This window comes from Lepidothrix coronata, unplaced genomic scaffold, assembly GCF_001604755.1.
Source record: "Lepidothrix coronata isolate B3197 unplaced genomic scaffold, Lepidothrix_coronata-1.0 Scaffold1, whole genome shotgun sequence".
Lineage (NCBI taxonomy): Eukaryota > Metazoa > Chordata > Aves > Passeriformes > Pipridae > Lepidothrix > Lepidothrix coronata.
Genome location: NW_016690181.1, coordinates 6877983 through 6900977, shown reverse-complemented (window position 1 = coordinate 6900977; position 22995 = coordinate 6877983). Strand labels below are relative to the sequence as shown.

The 22995-nt window shown below is 34.7% G+C and overlaps 1 protein-coding gene across 4 annotated transcripts in view; it reads right to left on the bottom strand.

The window, feature by feature from the left end:
* Positions 1–22995, bottom strand: part of LRRC4C (leucine rich repeat containing 4C) — a 496561-nt gene that overhangs the window by 277948 nt on the left and 195618 nt on the right. The window contains exon 2 of one of the 4 annotated variants that reach the window (XM_017812506.1): positions 11889–11978. The exons of the other annotated variants lie outside the window; for them this stretch is intronic. The gene's annotated coding sequence lies outside the window, so the exon portion shown is untranslated. The remainder of the gene's footprint in view (positions 1–11888; positions 11979–22995) is intronic. 4 annotated transcript variants of the gene reach the window in all.

The window sequence follows — 22995 nt, the reverse complement described above, 5'->3', positions numbered from 1 at the left end:
CAATTTATTTATCTTACACTATTTCTTCAGAGCCAGATACCATGTTCTACAAAAATTCTTTGTTGTTATTTCTTTTCTTGTTGTATACTTCAAGCTTTCATTTGGAGTTTTATTTCTGTAAGTTTCTGTAAGATTTATTTCTGTAAGCTTTTTTTTCAGTGAAGGTCCTTTGCATATATCCAGTTCTGAAAATTTAAGAGATGGGACAATCTAATCTATTAGTACATATGATCATCCCACCATCCCTCTATTATTTTATGGATAAATTAGTGTGCCAATTTGTCAATATATCGACAGATACAAATTCTTTCCCTTAAATATATTTAATTACTTCTACCATCTCTTTCTCAGGTTTCTTTGAATCTTTTTGTACCTGTGACAAAGTTCTCTGGACTCACAGAATCTTCCATTAACTTTGACTTTCTAACTATACTGCTGCTTTTTCTTTCCTTTTTTTTTTTTTTTCTGGGAAATAACATCCATGTTTCGGTCCACCAAGTTACCTTGATGCAGTATATTTAAGCAGGTATGAAGACTTCTTTTAATAAAGGAAGTTTTTTCACATGTTAAGGAATATTACACACATGATTGATGATGCATCTTTCTTCCTATGCTGTATACAAGCAAATTCTTGGGGCAGTTAGTACAGCTGTGCTGCCAGCAGAATTCAGGACACTGGGGGGGTATAGTATCCCCAACACAAAATCACGGGTTTCATCTGCAGTCCTTCTTTGCCTTAAAACACCACCTGACTCTGACAGAATTGGCAACTGTAAGCTGAACAATCATAGAATCATTTAGACTGGAAAAGTCCAACCACAAGCCCAAAAAGCTACGTTTAAACTCAAGAAATGCTGATTCTGATTATGGGGAAGCACGCATGAACATTCATGTTCAAAAAGAACATGAATGCTTTTAAAGGTGTTTTTTGGGATTTTTTCTATGTGAAGGAAACACTTCCTGTGTTCTAGCAGTAAAAGAATGGACAGAACAAAATATATCAAAAGATAGATCCTAAAATGCCATCATGGCAAGAAACATAAAGTCTTCTTTGGATAATATCAAGCCAACTGATAGGGTTTGACAAAGAATTATCATCTGGGAAGTATTACACAAACCAGGAATATAGACAAATTGTCAGTAAAGATAAGGAGCTTACACTCTGTAAAGTATGTCTTAGTTCTGCAAATCTTAAATATTTTCAGGGAAGTGTTGGTTGTCTTTTTTTTTTCTAAAGAGGGTAAATATATCACAGATCTCAACATCAATTACCCTGTTCAAACAGAGCAAAAGATTACAAAGCCTTTTCATTAGTGAAAACACAACATAAACTATGACTAAGGAGTAAAGGAAGTGAAGATAAACAGATTTCATTCTGGATATATCGTGAAATACATCTCCCTCATTACTGTATCAACAGAGTTTTATCTTTCTAAATGGACGACTGCCACTTAGTGTCACTGGATAGACTTTTTCAGTCCAGTTTATGTCGTATGTGTCTTCTGGCTCCACCTATTAGAAAGAGAGATTTTTGCACTTTGTTGGCCTTTAAGATAGCTGCTTACGAAAATGAAATAGAATTGAAGAAATTATGTTCAGAATACCATGTGAGAATTACTAGGAGATGGAAGAGGAGTTAATGACATTAAAATTAAGTCAGTATGCTACCAAAGCTATTTTGTCTTGCTCCTTAAAGTGCTTTAGGACCTACGAGGACAATAACATCAAGAAAGTAGAAGGCATAATACAAGGACTACAAAAATATCACTCTGGCTCACCCTGAATGACATCTTTCTGTATCTGTCCTCCTTTTTGCTGCTGATTCATAACGTGCATTGAGGAGTAACAAATAAACATTTGCTCTGGCTTGGCAGAAAGGGCACAGAAACTGCAGGAAGTCGGGGCTTGCTGCTCGTAATTCTGATCCCTTTTCCATGTCTCTGGCTTAATGCTTCTGTGGAAGCTTGAAAAGTGGCTTCAAATGGTACTAATACAGTGACAGGAAAACAAGAGGTGTTTTCTTTTATATTTTCTATTTTTCATTTAGGAAATATAAATTAAGTAGCACATTCACCAGTTTTACACCAGTATATTTTTACGAATTTTTTTACTAAGATATTAACATTAAAAGACATACAGTAATTGGAGCATGAAACATGGGCATTTATCCAAGTTAAGAGCATTTGAAATAGAAAATAATCTAAGTACTTTCTAATAGAGATGCCATGACCATGAAGCTTGTATAAAATCCCATCTTTTGCTAAGTGATAGTTTTGTCTTATAGGACTATGAAACACAATTATTCCCTTAGGAAAAATCACAGCATTCTCAAAAGGATTACTTCAACATCCATTTTTCTGAGGTTATTTAAAATTTTTAACCTTTTTTTTCCCCAATCAAATCACTCAAAACTCACAGAAAAATAGCTGTTTTTATGAAACATTTTTAATAGAGAAAATGGAACTTAGGTTGAGAAAAAACAAGAGAAGGGTATAGGAATATCTAACAGATATCATCGAGGATTACACCTGCATTCAGATGTCTGCCTCCCACAATTCAGATCAGAATGGTAGAACAGCTCACTCTGTATCTCTGGAACTGTTACCTGGTTTTGATCAGCTCCTTCACCTAATGCAGCTCTCTGTGCCCAAAAGGGTGTCCTTGCCAACTGTCCCTTATGATGTAAAAACACATTCTGTCCCTCCATTATTACTGACTCACTCCAAAATCACAGGCTTTTTGAAAAGGACTTTTGCAGACTTCTATCAAAAATGCTACTAAGGTTTTCTACTCTGGGCTCAGCCAAGGAGGTTTCCAAGAATTGGTTTTCTTTAGTGCCTTGAGAGAGCTTGCGGCAGCTCTCCCATTCTCTTGTCGAGAGCATTTTGATTGTGTTTTGGAGAATGGAAGTGATCCATTGTCAGGTCCATGGTGCAACAGCAGAGATGTCTAAAGACACACTGCTGCTCTGATTCATCTCAAATGTGCACAGGGTGGAAATAACTGTATCCTTCATACTACCTGATAGAGCACCCACAGATTACTCTAGTCACAGGTCCCACCATGACTTCAGATCCATAGCATATGCAGTAGATACCAATGCAGAGCATAATGCACTCTAAGCTTATGTAGGTGCCAGCATCCAAATTGGGGTGACTTTCTACAAAAAATGCGTGCTTATTAAAGCAATTTATAGTAATTAATTCTTTTGTGCTAATCACCTTGTGAAATGTCAGGTATTTCCTATTTTAATGCACATTCGACTTTCTCTGTATATTAAACCATATATTTATGGACATAAATGCAAGAAGATAAGTTAGAGAACTATGTGTTTTATTTATGTCATATGCTCTATTCATTACCCAACTGTCTGTGCTTTACCATGTATTTTTAACCACATCACCTAGTAAGAAAATTTCTTCACCAGAATTTATTTTATTATTACAAATGAAGTTACGTAGGTGATATTTCTCATAACATGCATTTTTACTAGCTCTTATTTTCCTCTCCTACAATCCTCATTACAGTGGAAGTCAATGCAAGGAAAGCATATGGCTTCTTCAGGTAGAAGTATGTGGTCATGCCAATACCATAATTGAAACTTTTATTTTCTCAAATCACAAGACATGCTGCCTTAAATAATAAGATCAAATATACACATACAGAGCACCAGAACTGAGAATGAAAAAAGAGAGAGAGATACTTTTGATTCCAGGTAGTATCTATCCTACAAAAGAAAACAGAACTGAGTGTCAAACAGGACTGAGTATTTGTGTGGTGGTTAGGATATCGGTAAATTAACATTTCAGAACTCTGAATAGATTTGGAATTGAGTTTAGTGAAAAAATTAGCTTAGTTTTATTTTAGTCAAACAGCATTATCCAAGTTTAATTACTCTTTCCTTACATTTGAAATATTTCCATTTACAGAACTAACAGTTCTCTAACAAAACTGGCAATGAATACCAGAACTCTATGACATCGATATTTAGGTCATGTAGATAGATATATAGATAAATCACAGCCTGGCATCTTATCCTTAAGGAAAGCAGATCTACTAGAAAAATAACTGCATAGCAAGTGTCAAACTCTACTATCATATATTTACCTTCATTTTTATGAGGAAAACATTAGGAATAGTTACTATGGTCACAAAATAAATACATAAAGTAGAGCTGGAGTTTATTCTCAGGCATAATGCAGCTTCCTAGAAAAGAAAACCATGGCTGAAAATCTTGGTATCCATTTTTCACACCATAGATACAATTTTACCATATAAATCCTACCCCTTTGGTCAACTTTCAACGAATCCAGGATATGGTTCAAAAGATTCACAAGAGCATCAGGTTTTTCTTTTAATAAAGCAGTTTGGAACATTTATCAAACAGAAGAATTGTAGCAGGTTGAAACTTCAACAAAGATAAGGACTGGCAGGATGCCAGTAAAACAGCAGCAACAAAAAAGCATGCAGCAATTGTTTTGATATCAATACCTCAAAACTGGGGAATTTCAAACCACTTTTTAGTACTGGAGAGAAATGCAACTCTCTCACGCTGCTTTGGTGCAGAAAGTTCAAAGTACTGTAATACTTTCTACCAAAATTTTCCTTCAAAACAAGATCATTTCATCATGTGTGTTGTGTTGGCACACACCTCACCTCCAAAACAAACTGTAACCTTTCAGCTAACACACTGTGCATGGACAGCTGCTACCTGTGCTAGGGCCAAGCTGCCAGCTGCACCTCTGCTCTAGCCAGGGCAAATAACAACTCTAAAAACAAGGGAAGTATGGCAAATTCTCTAGCAAACCACATCTGAGTCTGTACCAAGGAAACCTCTCTGTTTAACAGAAAAAGAGCCCATAACAATTACATACAAAAACATAGTATTTTCCTATTTTTCAGTCACCCATGAAAGCTTTTAATTCTTTGGTCCAAAACAGGACCATATAATGAAAAGAGTTAACAGCTAAATATTCCTTCAAGCCTTTCTGCAAAACCAAGGACACTCCAATTTGAGTAAATTCAAACCTAGAATTATTGTTCTGGCATTTTAAAGGGCAGTAATGGAGAATAACATTGGATCACATGTTTTTTATTTTTCATCTTCAGGAAGTGGCTACATGTAAGTTTATCAAAGCTCTATGGACATTGCAAAAAAACTTGATATTTGTCAACATTTAGGGTATAACTTAAGAAGCTTTAGTTCGATCAGTATCAACCATACCATATCTACCAGAAACATTTTAAATTCCAAGACCATAAACTGGTGATGCACAGGACATAATCTGATTTCTGTTCCAAAGGGATCTTCAAATTGACAACAAAGCAACTTTTGTTGCTGATAATTTTTGTTGTAGTCTGATAATTGAAAGTATACAAATGATTCGGTAGACCTTATATTTTTGTGATTAGGGTTGTATTTAACATGTGATTCATGGTATACATAATACACAGTGTACAGGGTCGCTGAGGATGACAGTATCTAAGAAATTTAAATATTTTTAACTAATAGAATTAAAGTTAATGTAATTTAAAGACATAAATAGCTGTGTTTAATATACATGTATGTTTATAACACCTAGATGGAATTGAATGTGGTCTTGACATACTCTAATCAAATACTTCTTTTTTATTCTTTCAATTTCTGCTCTGGGTGTGTGGAAGGAGCTCAGATACCTAATAATACTAACTATATTTTTCTGGGGACGTTAATGTTTGAAACATTTCAAATCCATTTTTTATAAGCCCCATACATCAACAGACATATCCAGGCACTCTTGTAATCTAGAAAGCATGGGGGGGGGTTGTCAGAAAGCCACTGAGTATTTTAACAGAACCATACAGAGAACATGCTTAAAGTGTCACATTTTTCCATCACCTGAATGTTTTTCTTTTACCCATAGACATAACTAGATTAGATCATGGTGAGCGTACAAGAGGAATAAAATATTCTGACCATTAGTTTTGCTGTATTAAGTTTAAAAGGATTCAGTTTAAATGGTGGATGGGGAAAAACAACTGGAAAAATTTGCAAATTCCCTCAGCAAGTTGCTGAAAATTATATATTTTAAGTGACCTGCATAAAGGGCTGAGAAAATGAAGTATGTTTTCTTTCTATAACAGCAATACCAGTAAAATGCCTCCAAAAGCTTTATACGTTGCCACTGGTAATTGCATACTCCCAGACCTGACTTTGCATACAAATTCAGAGCAAGAGAATTAGTAGACCAAGAGGCCGACTATCAAGAAGATCATTGGTATCACTCTACAAGAAAGTAAAAAATTATGGGGAAAAACAAAACACAGAAAAACTACCTGATTGAAGTAACACAGAGATGATGTCACACAGCATTACAGGCACCTAACTGACAGCACATATTTGAAGAGATTCAATTTCAAACTAGCTCTGCATAGCTAGTACTGTCACTCTCTGGGAATAATTATCATGTCATGATAGAATGTGATGATTTTTTCCACAGTTTATACCTTGAAGGACAAAGGAAAAACCATCTCTCAAAATTCTTTCCCATGCTGTATACAAGATGGCAAAATACTTAACACCATAGGCAAAATTTGGAAAACTAAGTGTTCTGGTAGAACATCACAAGGTAGGAAAGATTTCTTATATTGACTGACTTAAGTATTGTCAGTCCATCAAGGTAAATTTGCATTCCACAAAGAATGGGATTTCCAGTTTAAATTTAAATATCTCAAGTATGTTGCATAAGTCTGAAAAAGTCATGTCAACTTTCCTTAAAATTAATAGGAAAAAGATATTGAGTTCTATGAGACAATTCATCTTATCTGTCTTAAAAACTCATTTGGAAAGAGCTTCTAGAGAAGTCAACTTCTGTCCTCCCATAAAGAAGGATAATTGAGTCTCCTGCATGAATCTCATGTTCTCTTCACTGAATCCTGACTAAGCTCAGTCACTGCTAAGACTGTAAAAGAAAGTGAAGCTGTTCCTTTGGCACCCTCCTTGGCAATGCATGATGGTAAGACGACTGGAGAGAAACGTGCCGTTTGGGGGAAGGAAATAGAAATTAGAAGTGTTTTGTGTAAAACCCTATAAATGCCTGAAAGAAGCCACGCTATCTTTGCATAAATATAAAAGTTTTTATGTAAAATCACAAAATATATGAATAAAGTTTTATCGGAAAACAGAGTCAGTGGACAGCAAAGACCATGCAGCTCCAGCTGAGGTCTCCTATGACGAGGAGGCCAAGATAAGCAGTTACAGTGGTAAGACAAAAGCAAGATATTAATAATGCTTGACGAGATGGAAAAGCTCCCCTTCTTCAGATAGATTCCTTTAGTAACATTCTTGGAAAAGAAACTGTACCTCTGCTTGAAAAATTAATGTTTTCACTCTCAATACTCCACAGAGATCATCACCATGTAAATGATTGTAATCTGTGTAATTTCTTTTGTGGTGCTCACCAATAATGCTGTCCTGTTTATTTTGGATGAGAAAAACAAAACAAACAGAAAACAAAAAAAAAATCAATTTCAAAAATTAATTTCAATTTCAAAAAACAAAATTTTCAATCTCAAAAAATACAATGCTATTATTTTTGACATTTTTATAAACTTCACAGAATCCACTGAAAGCGATACACTTTGCCCTTAATCAATGATCATTTTTAGTGCATTTTTGAGTAACATTTTAGTGGCTATAGGTTTTACTGAAAAATTGTTTTAGAGTCTAGTATCATAGCATCCCAAACTGTTTAGGGTTGAAAGGGACCTCTGGAGGTCATCTAGTCCAACTCCCCTGCTAAATTAGGTTTACCTGAAGCAGGTTGCACAGCAATGCGTCCAGGTGGGTTTTAAATATCTCCAAAAAAGGAGACTCAACGGCTTCTCTGAGCAGCCTGTTGCAGTGCTCAGTCACCCTCAACATGAAGAAATTTCCTTCATATTCAGATGGAACTTCTTGTATTTCAGTTTGTGCTGTTGCCATTTACCCTATCATTGGGCACCACTGAGAAGGCTCTGGCTGCATCCTCTTGACACCTGCCCTGAAGATATTTGAATGAATTGATATGATTCCCTCTCAGTTTTCTCTTCTCCATGCTAAACAGGCCAAACTCCCCCACCCTTTCCTCAATAGAGAGATGCTCCAGTCCCCTCATCATCTTTGAGCCTTCCACTGAACCCTCTTAAGTAGTTTGTCATGTTTCTTGAACTGGGGAGCCCAGAACTAGACACAGTGCTCCAGTATTAGACAAATGCAGCTGATAAAAGCATTAATCCAAGTTGGCCACACAGAAGCTATGAGCATTAGATGTAGACAGACACTAACTATGGAGGAGTCATTGCCACCGAACCAAACTGATGCTCCTTTATGAAACAAGAATAGTGCTGAAGTTTCCAGACTATAAAGTAATGGATCTCTGACTATAATTCAACAAGATAAACTACTGCAAAAACAATAAGGTTGTTTTTTCTCCTTCCCTCTAAAAGGGTGTATTATAAAGGTATATAGATAAAAATTACTAAACCAAAATCAGCAGAAGAAACTAAGAAATGTTACTAAATTAGCAGTAATTTCTCAGCATCTTGACAATAAGTCTTTTGTTCTTTAAGCTGGCCCTAGAAACCAAAAAGTTAATCACAGTAGCTGATCAGAAGCCCTCATATATCAGTGTCTTTCTGTGTATCACAAAAAATGTCTGTTAGAATGAAGCTTCATAAAGATGTACAGTTGAGGCTCTAATAGCAACCTAATCAATATGAGAGTTCTGCTATGCAGATGCATAGCACAGAAGTGTTGCTTAGGTGCACACACTACAAATTCCTCAACTTCAGACAGTAATTGAAACTTATGAAGCATTAAAAGTTTACAACTACTAGAAAAAACACCACTTTTACCCCAAAGGTAAAGGTTACTCTTAGTACTTCAACTCTACAATATTAATAATCACCACTTATAATTTAAGGTCTTTGTTAGGTCTTCAAATTTAGTGTTCTTAGTGTACCTGCCACAGTTTCCTCACAAATTTGCTTAAATTGGAAGAACAATTTCGTTCCTAATAATAAGCTTGGACCAAAAATAAAAGAACAACATTGTGCACACTTACAAGTACGCATCAATACATTAGCAGCAAGGAAACATATTATTATTACAAAATGCATGCCCGAAATTACAAGGCTTCAAAAGTGTTTTTATTTCAAATCAGTTTTTAAAGAGTGTGATTTGTCTAACGTGTTATTAGGACCTCTTCACATGAAAGGAGAAAAATGGATTAATAACAAAGAGCATACTGATTGAAATCTAATTTCTATTATCACAGCTAAATGGTGTTTTTGCATGCAAGCTGAAGCTGTGCATTTTGTGATACGCAGTCCCCTAACACAATGTCAGTCATTTCTATGCTCTTACTTAGAGCCATTTTCTGTTGAATTGAAAATAGCAGTGCCTCAAGTAACTACACAGTATAAAATGCTTCTAGTTAGAAGCCAGTTCTCTAATGAGAGAAATAATTAAATCAATCATTCCCAAAAAGTGTTTTCAGCTGAAGAATAATATCCACATAAAATCCCTTTAAAATAATATATACCTGGATTATTATCAGCGCAACTCAGATAATTAATTTCCCCACACACAAATCACACAGCAATAAATTCCAGCTCCAACCCCAATCCCATCTTTCAGGCCTTCAGGCCTCCCTGTCCCAGGGCTGCTCCTAGCACCAAAACACCACAACTAGGAGCACAGCCCAATTTCTACTCTCTAGACTTTGCAGCAGACAACTTCCGTAATAGAACTGTGTTTAATTAGCTTGTCCCTTAGCGGAAAGGCACTGGTATTCCTAAAAATTCTCAGGGGGGCCAGTTGGGATGAAAGACTGAGGACAGATATTTTATTTTCCACCAATCTGCATCTTCTATTGTGAAATAAAATTCCAAAAAAATGCAGATCAGTTCTCATCAGTACCGACACCATCCTACTACTGCCAAAATACCTTTGATTGCTGAATGTGCTGAAAACCAAACACATGCTGTACATGTGTTTAGTTACCTTGTTAGGTACTAGTCCGGGGTATGTATAAATAAACTAGCACTGTGTGTAGCATATCTTTCCCTTTTACAGCAACAGGGCTAGGAGTCCCTTCCAAAAAGCATGGAGAAGAACTGGGTATCATAAAATTATAAGGGTTCTAATAGCAGAAAATGTAAATGATAGGATGTCACATACAGAAAGCTGAAGCTTCCTTATCAGCTACAGCCAATAGGCACACATTCATACTAAGTCAACTGCAATCTAACTTTTAATCTGGATAATAAAATGGTACTAAGACATTCAATTTTTATTTCAAATTGATCTCTTCTATCACAAAATCTAATGAGCACATCAAGTAAAAGAATTCATCTTCACAATGCAGTAATGAAAAATCTATTTTCTTTCCCTAACAATGAAGAATTTGATCTTAAATCCTATGATCATGACACTTAGAGTATTTATGAACAAAAAAAAAACCTATATAGGTGTTGGTAAGGGATGCCTGGTGATTTTATTTCCCCCGCAGTCTAATCCTGAATAGAGTATTAGAAACATCTGTGTCAACTTCCCGGATAGAACAAGAATTTTAACACCATACCTCTGATTTTTTCGACTAGAGGTCCATTTTTGCAGGTTTTTGTTGTCAGACTTTCAGCAGAGAACACATACACTCTGCAGTTCCCATTGTATAGCATTTATATCCCAGTTTGAGAACCACTGCCTTACTCTTCAGTTCAATAGACAGATTCAAACCCCTCTTTCCTTCAATTGATAACTTATTTGCAAAAAATACCATCTTTTATTAAATAATTTATTTTTTAGACTTGTTGGAAAGTTCACCTGAACCAAGCCAAGTTGACTGGCTGTGTGTCAAACCTCCCATTTAGGCTCTGACTAGACACACCACCTCACACACTGATATAATTACTACCCGTGGACTGGAGCTTTTCTAAAAACAGTGACAGGAATCCTACTGAAAACACTGAATAACAGGATGCTCAAAATCCTTTTTCTGTGTGAGTGCATGACTGTTTGAATGACAGGTGTTCAAACACTGGCACCCATAAATTGTCTCCACAAATGTCTGTGCACAGAAAAGACTGAAACAACATCATGAACAAAGCTGAATCAATAAGCCTTTCAAATGTAGAATAGATGCTCGGAGATCCAACATCAGTCTCAAGAACTGTGCTTTCATGGGGCAAGAAATGTTTATGGCAATGAAATCAAACAGAAAGAGAAAAAAAATTAAGGATGTTATGCCACTAGCAATATCCAAAACAATATTGTTACTGAAGACCGACAGTGCTCTGCACACATTGCTGTGGGAAAGAACGAATGGCCTTTTTGCCTTCTCTTCTGTACTAGCACATTAAATCTGAGAAGGTCATTAATATTACTTAGTGTCTCCTCCAAACTGAAGATTTTAATCAGAGTTTACACTTCTGTCAGCCATTGTATAGTTGTGTTTTCACAGTTTCTACTGGAAAAGGTCACGATACTGCTATTTTGGGAGAGGTTAACAAATAAAGACCTTTATCTAATATCCGGTCATTTTGCTGACCAGGTAGGCCCTGTATAATTTTTTTAGAGCTTTGCTTATCAATTACCATTATTTTGACTTTTGTTGCTATGAACTTTCCTCTGTGAAGCTTATGAATGATCATTAGATTCTGATAAATATTAATGTTCCAAGTAAAACAAGGGGATTAGAATACCTTCCGAAAGGTATTATCTCAGACAATCTGTCACCATAGCTTATATACTGTTGTGAAAAAACAAAGAAACATCTCTAAGCAATGGTTTCTTTGTTAAAATCAAATCATAATTACTACCTAAATTGAACACATAATCAGTGTTACAGTAAACATATTACACTTACATGTTATTCAGAACACTCAGAAGAACATCAGCCTATTTTCTTTCGGCATCAATAAATAATCATGATTTCTTGCAAAAAAGAAATTCATTTCTGGAAAGACAAAAAAAAAAACCAAACAAAACAAAACACGAGGTTAAATTACTTACAGGGTTTTTTTAGTAGTTGCGTTGTGGTAATACATGAAAATGCATTACCACAGCAACCAAAAATACCTTTCAGAAATAGACTAACAGAAAATGGAATCTTGTCCAAAAAAAAAACCTGATATTTTTCTTATGTAAAAAAAAAAATAACATTTCCCTTGAATATTAATGTAAGAAGGATTTGAAGAAAATCCTGTATATTATATCCCAGAGTACCTCCCTTTATCCCTTTTCAATATGTATTAATGAGAACACATGAAGAAAAGAAACAGGTAGGCTGAAAAATACTCTTACAGTGAAATCAATTTAACAGTGAAGTAGACTTGCAAGCAAATGAAGACTACTCTATAGATTAATATAGGACAATTTATGAGAACCAGTTCATTTCTACTGCTCTGAGAGAAGTTTAAGAGAGGATAATATTCCCTCTAGTAGAAAATCAAACTAATTTTAAAAATTTTTGTCTCTTGCACCTGTAAACAAACACCTTCTAGTTAGTAAGTTTTGTTTCTTACTTAACCTAAAATAACAAAACCTGGTAAGATTTCCATCAGTGTTGTGGAATGTTCCTTGCTGTCAACAGAAAATTTCAAACATTTTTCATAAATGACTATTCCTGCAGATTCCTGAATTATTAGGTTGCTTTTTTTAACTAAACAACTAAATTATTAGAGGTTTACTCTTTTCTCTTTGTGTCCCTTTGTGAACCAGCCCTCAGCCAGGATGTTAAACACTGAGAACAAAATTACTTAGAAGCCTTTATAACTTCTAACCTTTCAAGATTGAAAATGTTGCTAAGGGTGAGCTGAAGTGAGAGAATACAATAGGTTGTCTGATAAGTCATCCACTCATTATCAAATTCCTACAAAGAAACAAGTGATGGCATGCAGGTGCTCGTGGAATGAGTGCTGGTAACGTGATAGAGCTTTCCAGTTTTGTCAGCTTTTCATGGAACAGTGATTCTGATATACTGTATTTATCAAGCCATAAAGGCATACAGACTGGCTATAAGCACACAAGGTGAAGTTTAGCTTGGCTTATAATGTTGCAAATACAGATACAGAAACAGTAGAATTGACAGTATTAGAAACATCTAGCAGTAGTTAAGTCTTAGTATATGAGAGGGGAAAAAATAGACATATAGTTTAAGTCTTCTGTTTAGGATATTGCTCTGCGGCCCCCAACATAAGAAAGACCTGGACATGCTGAAGCAAGGCCAAAGGAGGGCCAGAAGATAATCAGAGTTGAAGCACATCTCTTATGAAGTTGTGAATGCCCCATCCCTGAAAGTGTTACAGACCAGATTGGATGGGGCTTTGAGCATCTTGATCTAATGGAAGGTGTCCCTCCCCATACAGGGGGATTGAACTAGACAACCTGTAAAAGGTCCCTTCTGACTCAACCTGGTTGAGTTAATTCTGTTATTCTCAATAACCCCTTGCCTGGTTCGATGACTTCCAGTTGTTCAAAAGTCATGTGTGGGTTCACAGAGAGTAGATGAACACATCATATGAAACACAGTAAAAGGATCTTTACACTTCTAAGGTAACTGTAGCCTTTCCCTCACCAAACTAGGTCTCCTATAAAAAAAATTTCCAAAGATTCATTCATATTCAGTTCACCTGCTCTGACTCTCATAGACGTCTCCACAGGATCAGGTAAAAGACAACTTATTCCTGCCTAAGAATGCAGCAGTTCAGTGCAGTCTCTCTGCCTTGGATAGTACAGTGCAGCTTTCTTTCACACACATCTATGTGGCTACACGCTATTAGGACTGCCACCTAAGAGTATAGACATGGTCAATGCCTGCAGTGACCACATAGAAATACCTGGCTGCTGGTATCATCTGCACATTATGAATATACAATATATGGAAGCAAAGATGACTAGAATAAAAATATTACAAATTTGAAATATAAAAAAAAATTAAATGAAACCAGAGATATGCAAACTTTTGGGAAAAAAAATTATTTACTGACATTTAAGAAGACATCTGTATGAGACATCATAGAAAGCAGTTCAGGGAAGAAAGAGAGTGTAATGGTTTTAAGAAACACATCTGCAGTAAAAATATGAAGTCTTCCAAAATATTTTATATCCTAGCCCAGTCTCCAGTAGTGACCAAAACTATCACTAATAAACATAAAGAGCTAAACTTAATTATCTTCTTATTTAAAAACATTTTATATTATGATAATATTTTTCTATTTTAAAAAGTTTGGTACTATGAGTTAAAGGTAGCAAAAGTAGTAAGGGAAGAAAGAAAATTAAAGTGAGATAATCTAAAGATGAAAACACATTTATTCACCATGATGCAATATTGCTGTAATTATTAAATTTTTGTGCTGCTATTGTACTAATACATTTTACACAAACATTAGTCAATACTATATAATTAGTCTTGCCTACAGCATACAGAGACTTGCTTGAAATATGGTAGCTAAGAAAATGATAATGATTATACATGGCAAGTTTAGAGTCAGCAGAATGCAAGGTTTTTTTCAACATCCACATCCCCAAAGTAATGCCATTTACATTTCTTTATTAATATCCTACAAATACAGGATTTCAGGAGAATTCAACTAATCATCTAACACACACACTAATTTACTGAAATAGAATCAAGGATCTTCAGACATCCCTCTACCTGCTTACCCTCTAGTTACTTCTAGAAAATATTAGCAAAAAGCATCCATGGCGTTATTTTTCCATTGTTCTATTGCTCTTAATATCATATTCACAGTGTTCTAAAGCAGGAAATAGAAACCACAACTTCTTGTCTCACCTACAGTGAGAATGAAAACCACTGATCTCAGCCTTTAGTGTTACAACTAACACTATAAACCTTCGGGAATTTCACCGGCATTTTTTTTGTATTATCAGAACTTTCATATTGATCAAAACTTCTCCAGCATCCAAATGCAAACAAAATGCCCCATCCACAATTAAGTGGAGTGGAAATATTATTATGTCATACATACGTTCCTATTGCATTTGTACATTTTTTTTATTTTGACTTCCTGCTTCAACACCAGGATAATGTATCAAATGTACTTACTTTATAGTCTGCTCTAAGCCCCAGCTAGGTGCAATGTTGACCCTTTTCAAGCCATCTACCCTGCAAGTTCTCCAACATTAACAGTTCCTAGTAACTTAACCACTTCCAGGATATCAGGATACAATAAATATAAAACTTACATTTGTGTTAATTCATTTTCAATTATTCTTACCTCTATTTTTCTTTTTTATTATTAAATATAGGCTTCTAATTAATTTTTTTTGTGAAGATTAATAGATCACTGAATACATCTTCTTTTCAGGCACTTGTTATATGCTCACCTCAATAATATCACACAAGACATTAAATATTTTCTTAAATCTAATATTTTTCCAAAACCTTTGCCTTACAAAGTTTTATAACCTTTTTTGTACTTATAAGTCACATTTTGACCCAGTCTTTCCAAATTTATCCTTACATAGGCATATTTTTATACATAGCTACATCTCTATGTGTTTCTACCACACCCTTTTAATTTTTTTAATTTTATTTTTTTTTGGCCACAAAGGCAACCCTTAGCACAGCCATGCAAAGTAAATGAAGTTTTCTGGATGACAGAAAGAAGAGCAGAGTTGATGCAAGGCCAACCAATTATCCCACAACAAAATGTGTTCAGTGCTAGTCAGTCCCCTAAATTAACTTACAGGAGCATAAAGTAATAGTGTAGAGGAGACTAAAACAATGCTTATAATGAGAAAAATAGGGAGAAAATGTAACAAGAGAGCTTTCTTTGCTGAAAAAAAAATGAAAAAAAAAAGACTGAACTATACCTAATTTCAGTAGTACTGGATAAACAGAAGGGCCAATTAAGGACTTTACTTCAGGTTCAATTTTCATCTTGAAAATGGGTTAGCATACCTGAATGTTATATAACATCACTCTTACATTTCAAATTATTTCTTTCCCTTAAAAACATTAGAATGCAAATTGTCATGGACAAGCACTCAATCAAAAATCCCTCTGAGAATTCAAAACGCAACTATCTAAGAGGCAAAACAAGTGCAGTACAAAACAATTTAAGCGAGTGCTGTTGGTATTAAACCAGAAATTTCACAATTTATATAGCTATGCAGAATTAACTGCAAGAGCTCAGGTTTTGGTCAGTTTCTACTGCTCAAAAGCCAAGCAACGGATAATGTAATTAGTTTAGTTTTATGGTAATTAGTTCAGTTTTATTTAGGTTTAGTTTTATGTTTTATCCAGAAGAGAAGGTGATAGCTTCAAACTCTCTTTCTAAGGCACTGGTTCAAGACAGAGCCATTAAGTTACAGTAGTGGCTACAATTCACAAGCTTATCTCCTTACACGTTTTGTTTGTTTGTTTTACAACTGCAGCATAAGGAATAGTCAGTGAAAGCTGCTCATGGGAAGTGAATTGAGTAGCACTTTGAGTTTCCAGGTGTGTATAGAGCTTGTGAGTAATTACTCAAATTATTGCAAGAAATACTGTGGCTGCAGGGATCTTCACATCAGTTGATGTTGCTTTGGGGTTTAACAGTTGCACTGTATCTCACAACTAAATTACAAAGGCTTTGGAATTTTTCTTTTGTAACACCACTAGACACTTACTCTTTCCTAATACAACCTCACCCTCTCTTTCCTTCCTAAAATAAATGCTTTGTACAAAGCCAAGTACTGCCCAGACAAGACACTGTTGTAATCAATCTATTTTCAGAATTTATTAACATTATGAAAAAATGCAGAATCTTTTCAGAGCCCAGAATAGTTCTGCTGCCTCCCAGTAAGAGCTATCTCAAGCTGGCACCCTGGCTGTTGAGGAAATATGTTGTAGACATTAGATAATGTTTTCTCTATTTTAGCTATATGCTTTACCATTCTATTTTGAACATTATTCCTCTATTTCTCATGTTTCAAAAGTGGAGGGTCAAATCTCTGGAGATAAAAAGAAGACACAGAAAGCAAATTCTTCATTTCTGACAGTATGTGTGTTACTGGGGAAAAAAATAACAGAGAGTCAAGCTGGGTATTTGTGAATCCTGGTCACTCACAGAAATGAGACCTATTTTAAATCAGTGACTTTTAAGATGCCCTTACAAGGAACACTCAAAATTTACAGGTTAATACATGCAAGATTTGCTTAATTTCCTCTATCTCCATCGTGAACTTTGTCACATTACTTAATCTTCCAACTTAGTGAGGAGAAAATAAAAGTTTTTTGGGATGAGTGATGGAAAATAGGTACACAGCTCAGAAAGAACTAAGTCAGAGAATAAGTTTAAACAGCATTTTCATGCTTTCAGGCCTGAAATTGCAGCTCTACACGTAAAGAAACTGAAGCCAGTTTGGTTGCAGTATTTCTACACTCTCAAGATCAAGTAGAAAGGGGAGTCCCACTGTATCAGTTAAAACAGAATTGAGGAATCAATACATGTTACATTTCAATTCTGAGGCTGTCTCATAATTAAAATGCAAGATGTTATTTAACTCTCTTTGTTGTCTTTATAATCATGTAATCTAGTCATTGACAATTTCTTAGAATTTTGTGAATGCGGCAAAGTGCTTCCTTTCCAACAGGTCTTCAGACACGGATTACTTCCTTAATATCAAAATACTTGCATGAAGCTATAAACAGCATTAAAACAGTAGAAAACTTAAAAGCAGTCCAGATAATGCCATGGGAACCCAATGTCATTCACATAAATTTGATGGAGTACTTAAAAAAACAAGAAACGTGACTGCAATAAAGCAACAATGAACTGTCAGTTATAAGAAAAGCAGAAGACCTTACGTGAGGCAGCAGGCCATATGGTGATTTGTTCTTCGGACCACACGGGGTGGTGGTTCCCATATGACTACTGTTAAACACACTGATAAAAAAAATGCAGAATATTTTCAAAAGTTCCTGACAGTTGTTGAGATAGATGCTTTTTACAATAGTATCTAAAAGGTTATAACATTCATGAAAACAATTACGAAATAATAATTATGTTCAATTAAACCATTTTTGGAACCATTATACTCATGCCCCTGCTTGCACATATGATGATTATATTCATAATAAAACTTAAAGATTTGCTAAAGTTAAAATTTATCTTTAAATATAATTAAAATTTTGCTTATAATGACTGTTTTTAAACAGAATCAAACCTTCACGTTTTGTTAAGAATAGAAATGGTCTTATGAGTAGGCATAAGAGCTTTGTATACCAGTTATTTAAAAAGAGCTAGAGAAAAGGCATAGTACTGTACTGAAATATGAATCCTATGTGGCTTTCTAAAGCAGAAAGGGGTTACATTTGAGAATAAAATTTTTGAGGGTGCTTCAGATCAGTATTATCAGGGAAGAAACTAGCCACCATGAATAAATCTAAAAGCAAATACTGGAATACATACTGAAGTAAATTGAAGATCACATGGAAAATATAAAGAATTTAAGTGAGGCCTACTCATCTCCTAAAATACACAGATCAAAATTTTCGATTGCATTGACTGTTGCGTAACCTCTTCATGCAGATATAAAACTGTGGCGATAATTGAAACTAATCAAATTTTAACTGTTAGCTATGAGTTTGAAAGTATCTGTGAATTATCTATAGATGAACTGTTATGAACATGAAATAAACAAATATGTATTAGAATATTATTAAGAAATTATCAACTTGTTAATAAAAAATGTGTTCCCATTTGTTGGCCTAGATTACACATTTAAAAAGAGCTAGTTATTCAGAAAACTACACTGTATTATCAGCACATTCATTATAAAGCACTGCAGGAAACCTTGTAGCAGCATGTGAGCAGAATCTTTAGTAATCCAGACCAACAGTCAAACAAATAAAGCAATTCTACAAAATGAAATAATGGTTACCATTATATTTTTGTGTCATCTTCTTTTAATTTAGAGTTTAAATAGGAATAATTTTTTTGCTAACTGATTTTAAGTCACAACAGCTGGAGAACAATCCACAATGGAAGTCTCCGCAAAAGGGTACACAAGGAAAGTTTGAAAGATGATCAGAAAAAAGGAAACAATGCAATCAAGTGCTAAAAGAAGAAGGAGAGAATGTATAGAGCTGAAAGTGAAAGAAACTTACATGTATAATGGAATTAATACTGTGTTTTAAACACAGTAAGCAGTTAAGCACACACAAATACTTGCTTACTTTTCACCCTGAAGTGAGATGGGAGAGAGAATTGCAACAACAGAACTGTAAAAACTCATATGTTGAGTTGGCTAATAAAAAAAAAAGGGGAGAACCCTCCCTCAGGTCCTAAAAAATATAATAAAATAAACCCAAGAAAAACAAGTGATAAAAAAATCTAACCAAACCCAGTTGCTCACCACCAGCTGACCAATGTTCAACCAGTCCCAAGCAACAGCAGTCCCTGCAAACCTTCTCCACCCTCAGAGTTTTCATTGCTGAGTATGACACTCTATGGTGTGGAATATCCCTTTGGATACTTGGGGTCAACTGTTCCAGCTGTGTTCCCACTGAAATTCTTGTGCACCTTCAACCTACTCTCTGATGGGACAGTGTGAGATGAAGAGCAGGTCTTGAATCTGTGTAAGTACTGCTCAGGAATAACAAAAATATCCCTGTGTTATCTACACTGTTTTCAGCACAAATCTGTACAAGCTGCTCTGAGGAAAATTAATGCTATTCCATCCAAAATGGGTACAGATACTTCAGAGGATAAGACCTAAGAGACCTGAGCACTGAAACACAAGGGAAGTTAAGAACTGCAAAGAACTCTGAAGGTGAACTTCAGGTTGTATAAGGCTAGAGATCAGATGGGATTTGAGACAGATGCTGTGAGGTGAATTTAGGCAAACAATAAGGGAATTGATTCCGGCATGTACCTGCTGAGAGATCTACTGGCCATGAAGGGAAGTAGCTAGAATTACACTAGGAGAATATCAATTAACATTACTATTTTTATAGGATACAGCTGATCTATGGAGAAGACAACTTGCTGTTTGTTCTGAATTTCTGTCCATAATTCTTACATATCAGTCTTTTTGCAATTCAGATTCACTTAGAAGTCCTCCCACCCTTCTCTCTGCTCCACTCCAAGGGCATAATGGCCATTCTGGTTTTATATTATCTTTTCTGAGTCATGATCTCATTGTGAATAGCATAGTCCATTCTCCCATCCACATAATATGGTGTTAAAGTGACTTTAGGAATATACCTATATAAAATTCTACAGAATTCTACAGAATTTTATATAAACTACATTTTCTCAGGTGCTCTAGTACAAGGAAATAACTTCTGCAGATGCAGAGAAGGTATTTTATAGAATTGCTTAGGTTGGAAAAGACTGTTGATATCGATTCCAAACTTTAGAAAATAAGAATAAATTAACAGTAATTAGAACATAACACGACAGCAATTGCAAATGTGTAAGACCGCTATCTATTCCTAGAAGACTATGGAGCAAACAGTAAGGCTGAAGAAAAAAAGCTCCACAATTTCAGTAAATTACACAGCTACAAACAACTTGTATATATATTACAGGAAAGATTCTGAAAGATAGTCCTTTTTGACTGCATTTTAAAATCAGTGGAAGGAGAGAAAGAAAGGTTCTAATACAGCAGGATTTTATAAAACCATTATCCTAAAAATTTAATCTCAAAATGAACAAAAATTAGTTTGGCTAGCATGAAAGTATAATAATGAAAGTGTGGTTTTCAGTAAAAACTTGCCGTATGTTTGTGTAAAAGAAACCAGAAACAACCTCATCCATATAGATTTTACTGCTATGGAACAATCCAACATCACCATCAAACAGGCAGAAAGAACTCAACAAGGTTTTTTTTCACCTGTTTCTCATTTACAGGATAAGATAGCACTGACTTCTCTCTCAGTTTCTTTCCTAACAGCAGAAAGAATAAAATGGCCACAGATTAGGACCTTATGTTATCAAATTCAGAGACATTTCAGCGAAGAATCTAATGAAAGCTAATAATTATAATTATCATTATTTGTATGTCCCAGGTTGTATGTTCTCAGTTTCTTTCCTAACAATAGAAAGAATAAAATGGCCACAGATTAGGATCTTACATTATCAAATTAAAAGATATTTCAGTAAAGAATCTAGTTTATCATTGTATCTTCCATTCCTTTGATTTTTAGAGAAAAGAAAACTTTTAGAATGACAAATTATTAATATTAATGATATATTTTTTGTTCAACACCGGACAGACAAATATTCAACATCCTAATTATTTTAAACATTTTTGGCTGGAATCTGGGAACAAGTGAACAGCATCTCAAACCTGAAACTCCCACATTAGAAATCAGTATCCTGCTAATGACTTATTGCCTTTTACACAGGTTTTTCCTTGTCTTTCTCTGATTAAGAATGAAGTAAAAATGTAAAATTAAAAAAATATATAAAATAGCAAAAATTTGGTAACTCAGACTGATACCAAATGCAAAACTAAATGTGACACTTGTAATATACTTTCATCAACACAGAGTTGACCTTCATAGTTCATTTCTGTACTTATATTCAAATTCTATGAGGACAGAACACAAAGCAAAACCTTCTGTATTTTTCAAATCTGTTGATCTTCTATTTCAGAGTCATATTTTGACAAATTTAATGACAGAAAAAAGAATTAAAAAACCTGAATGACCTTTGAATTTAAACAAACTGAACTTTGTGAATTTTCAATAGTGTTAGAATATTTGAAAAAACTTGGGAATGGTTTTTTAGTGTAGTTGATTTAATGTAAAAATGCAATATTTGATCATGGTTGAAATCTCATTCTATTTGAAGTAGGTTGCTCTGGTTGCAGAGAAAAGTAGGCCTTTAGTACAAGATCTAGTTACAGTCATACTCAATTTTTTTCTGCTTTTATACTTTCTAAGAAGTTAACTGTCATGTTAAAGTAATTTAATGACTCTTACTTTATCTATTTGTTGTCCATTACTAATATCACCAAATCCTGGCCACCTTTATCTTTTCTGCTTAAACATTCCTATGAAAATATTTATTAACTCTGATATCACAACTAGGATTATGAATTTTCAGACCAGTTTCTCTAGATGCAGAGACCACCTGAAGGCAAGGGTGGAAGATAAGAAGATTATGTCATTAGTAAGTGAGAATCTTTCTCCTGGTTCTCAGTTCCCAGGCAACATCTGTCTCAAGTTGAAGTGATACCAACCCAGAAAACTATTTCACATCAATATCTGAGACTTATTTATGTTCTATTTTCCTCTGTCCTTTGAGGGAGTTGATAAAAACTTTCAGACAAATACGATACTTTCAAAATACATATAATGGACATATTTTACAAAGGGAAAATAAGATATAGATTCAAGAATTATAATGATTAAATGGAAGAACAACTCGAAGGACTCAAATAATGCTGATAACTTAAGGTAGGAAAATAGAAATTAATACATATTATTTAGCAATTGGTTTAAAACTAAAGAAGCACCTAAATCAGAATGGTTTACAATTATTAGTGTTGATTAATTTCTTATGGTGGGTGAAGAAGGGAATGAAAATTAAATAATTTTGGCATACTGAAAATTACAGGAAAAAGTAAATTGGTGGAACAGAGCTCTGGTCTCTTCACACCTACTGCATTCAGTTGTGAACATCTGAAAGATGAGAGGCCTCTCTAAGAAAATTTTTAGGAAGTTATTGTATCTCCTCAAGACATATCAGTTTCTCTACACCATTTCTTCCCTTCTTACTGCCTCAAGGGGACAGACTGGAGAAACATTAGGTAAAATAATGGGAATTGCCAGTATATTTTGAGACTGTAGAATTAGTGTCAGTTGTGTTTTCTCAGAAGTCAGGCATTGAACCAATTCAGGTTTGAATATTGCTTTCTTATGACAATGATTGTTATTACGACAGCAGTCAGTGTCAGGCCAGGAATCTACTTACAGTGCAGTAATTGCAACATAAGGAGTCAGACAGACAAAA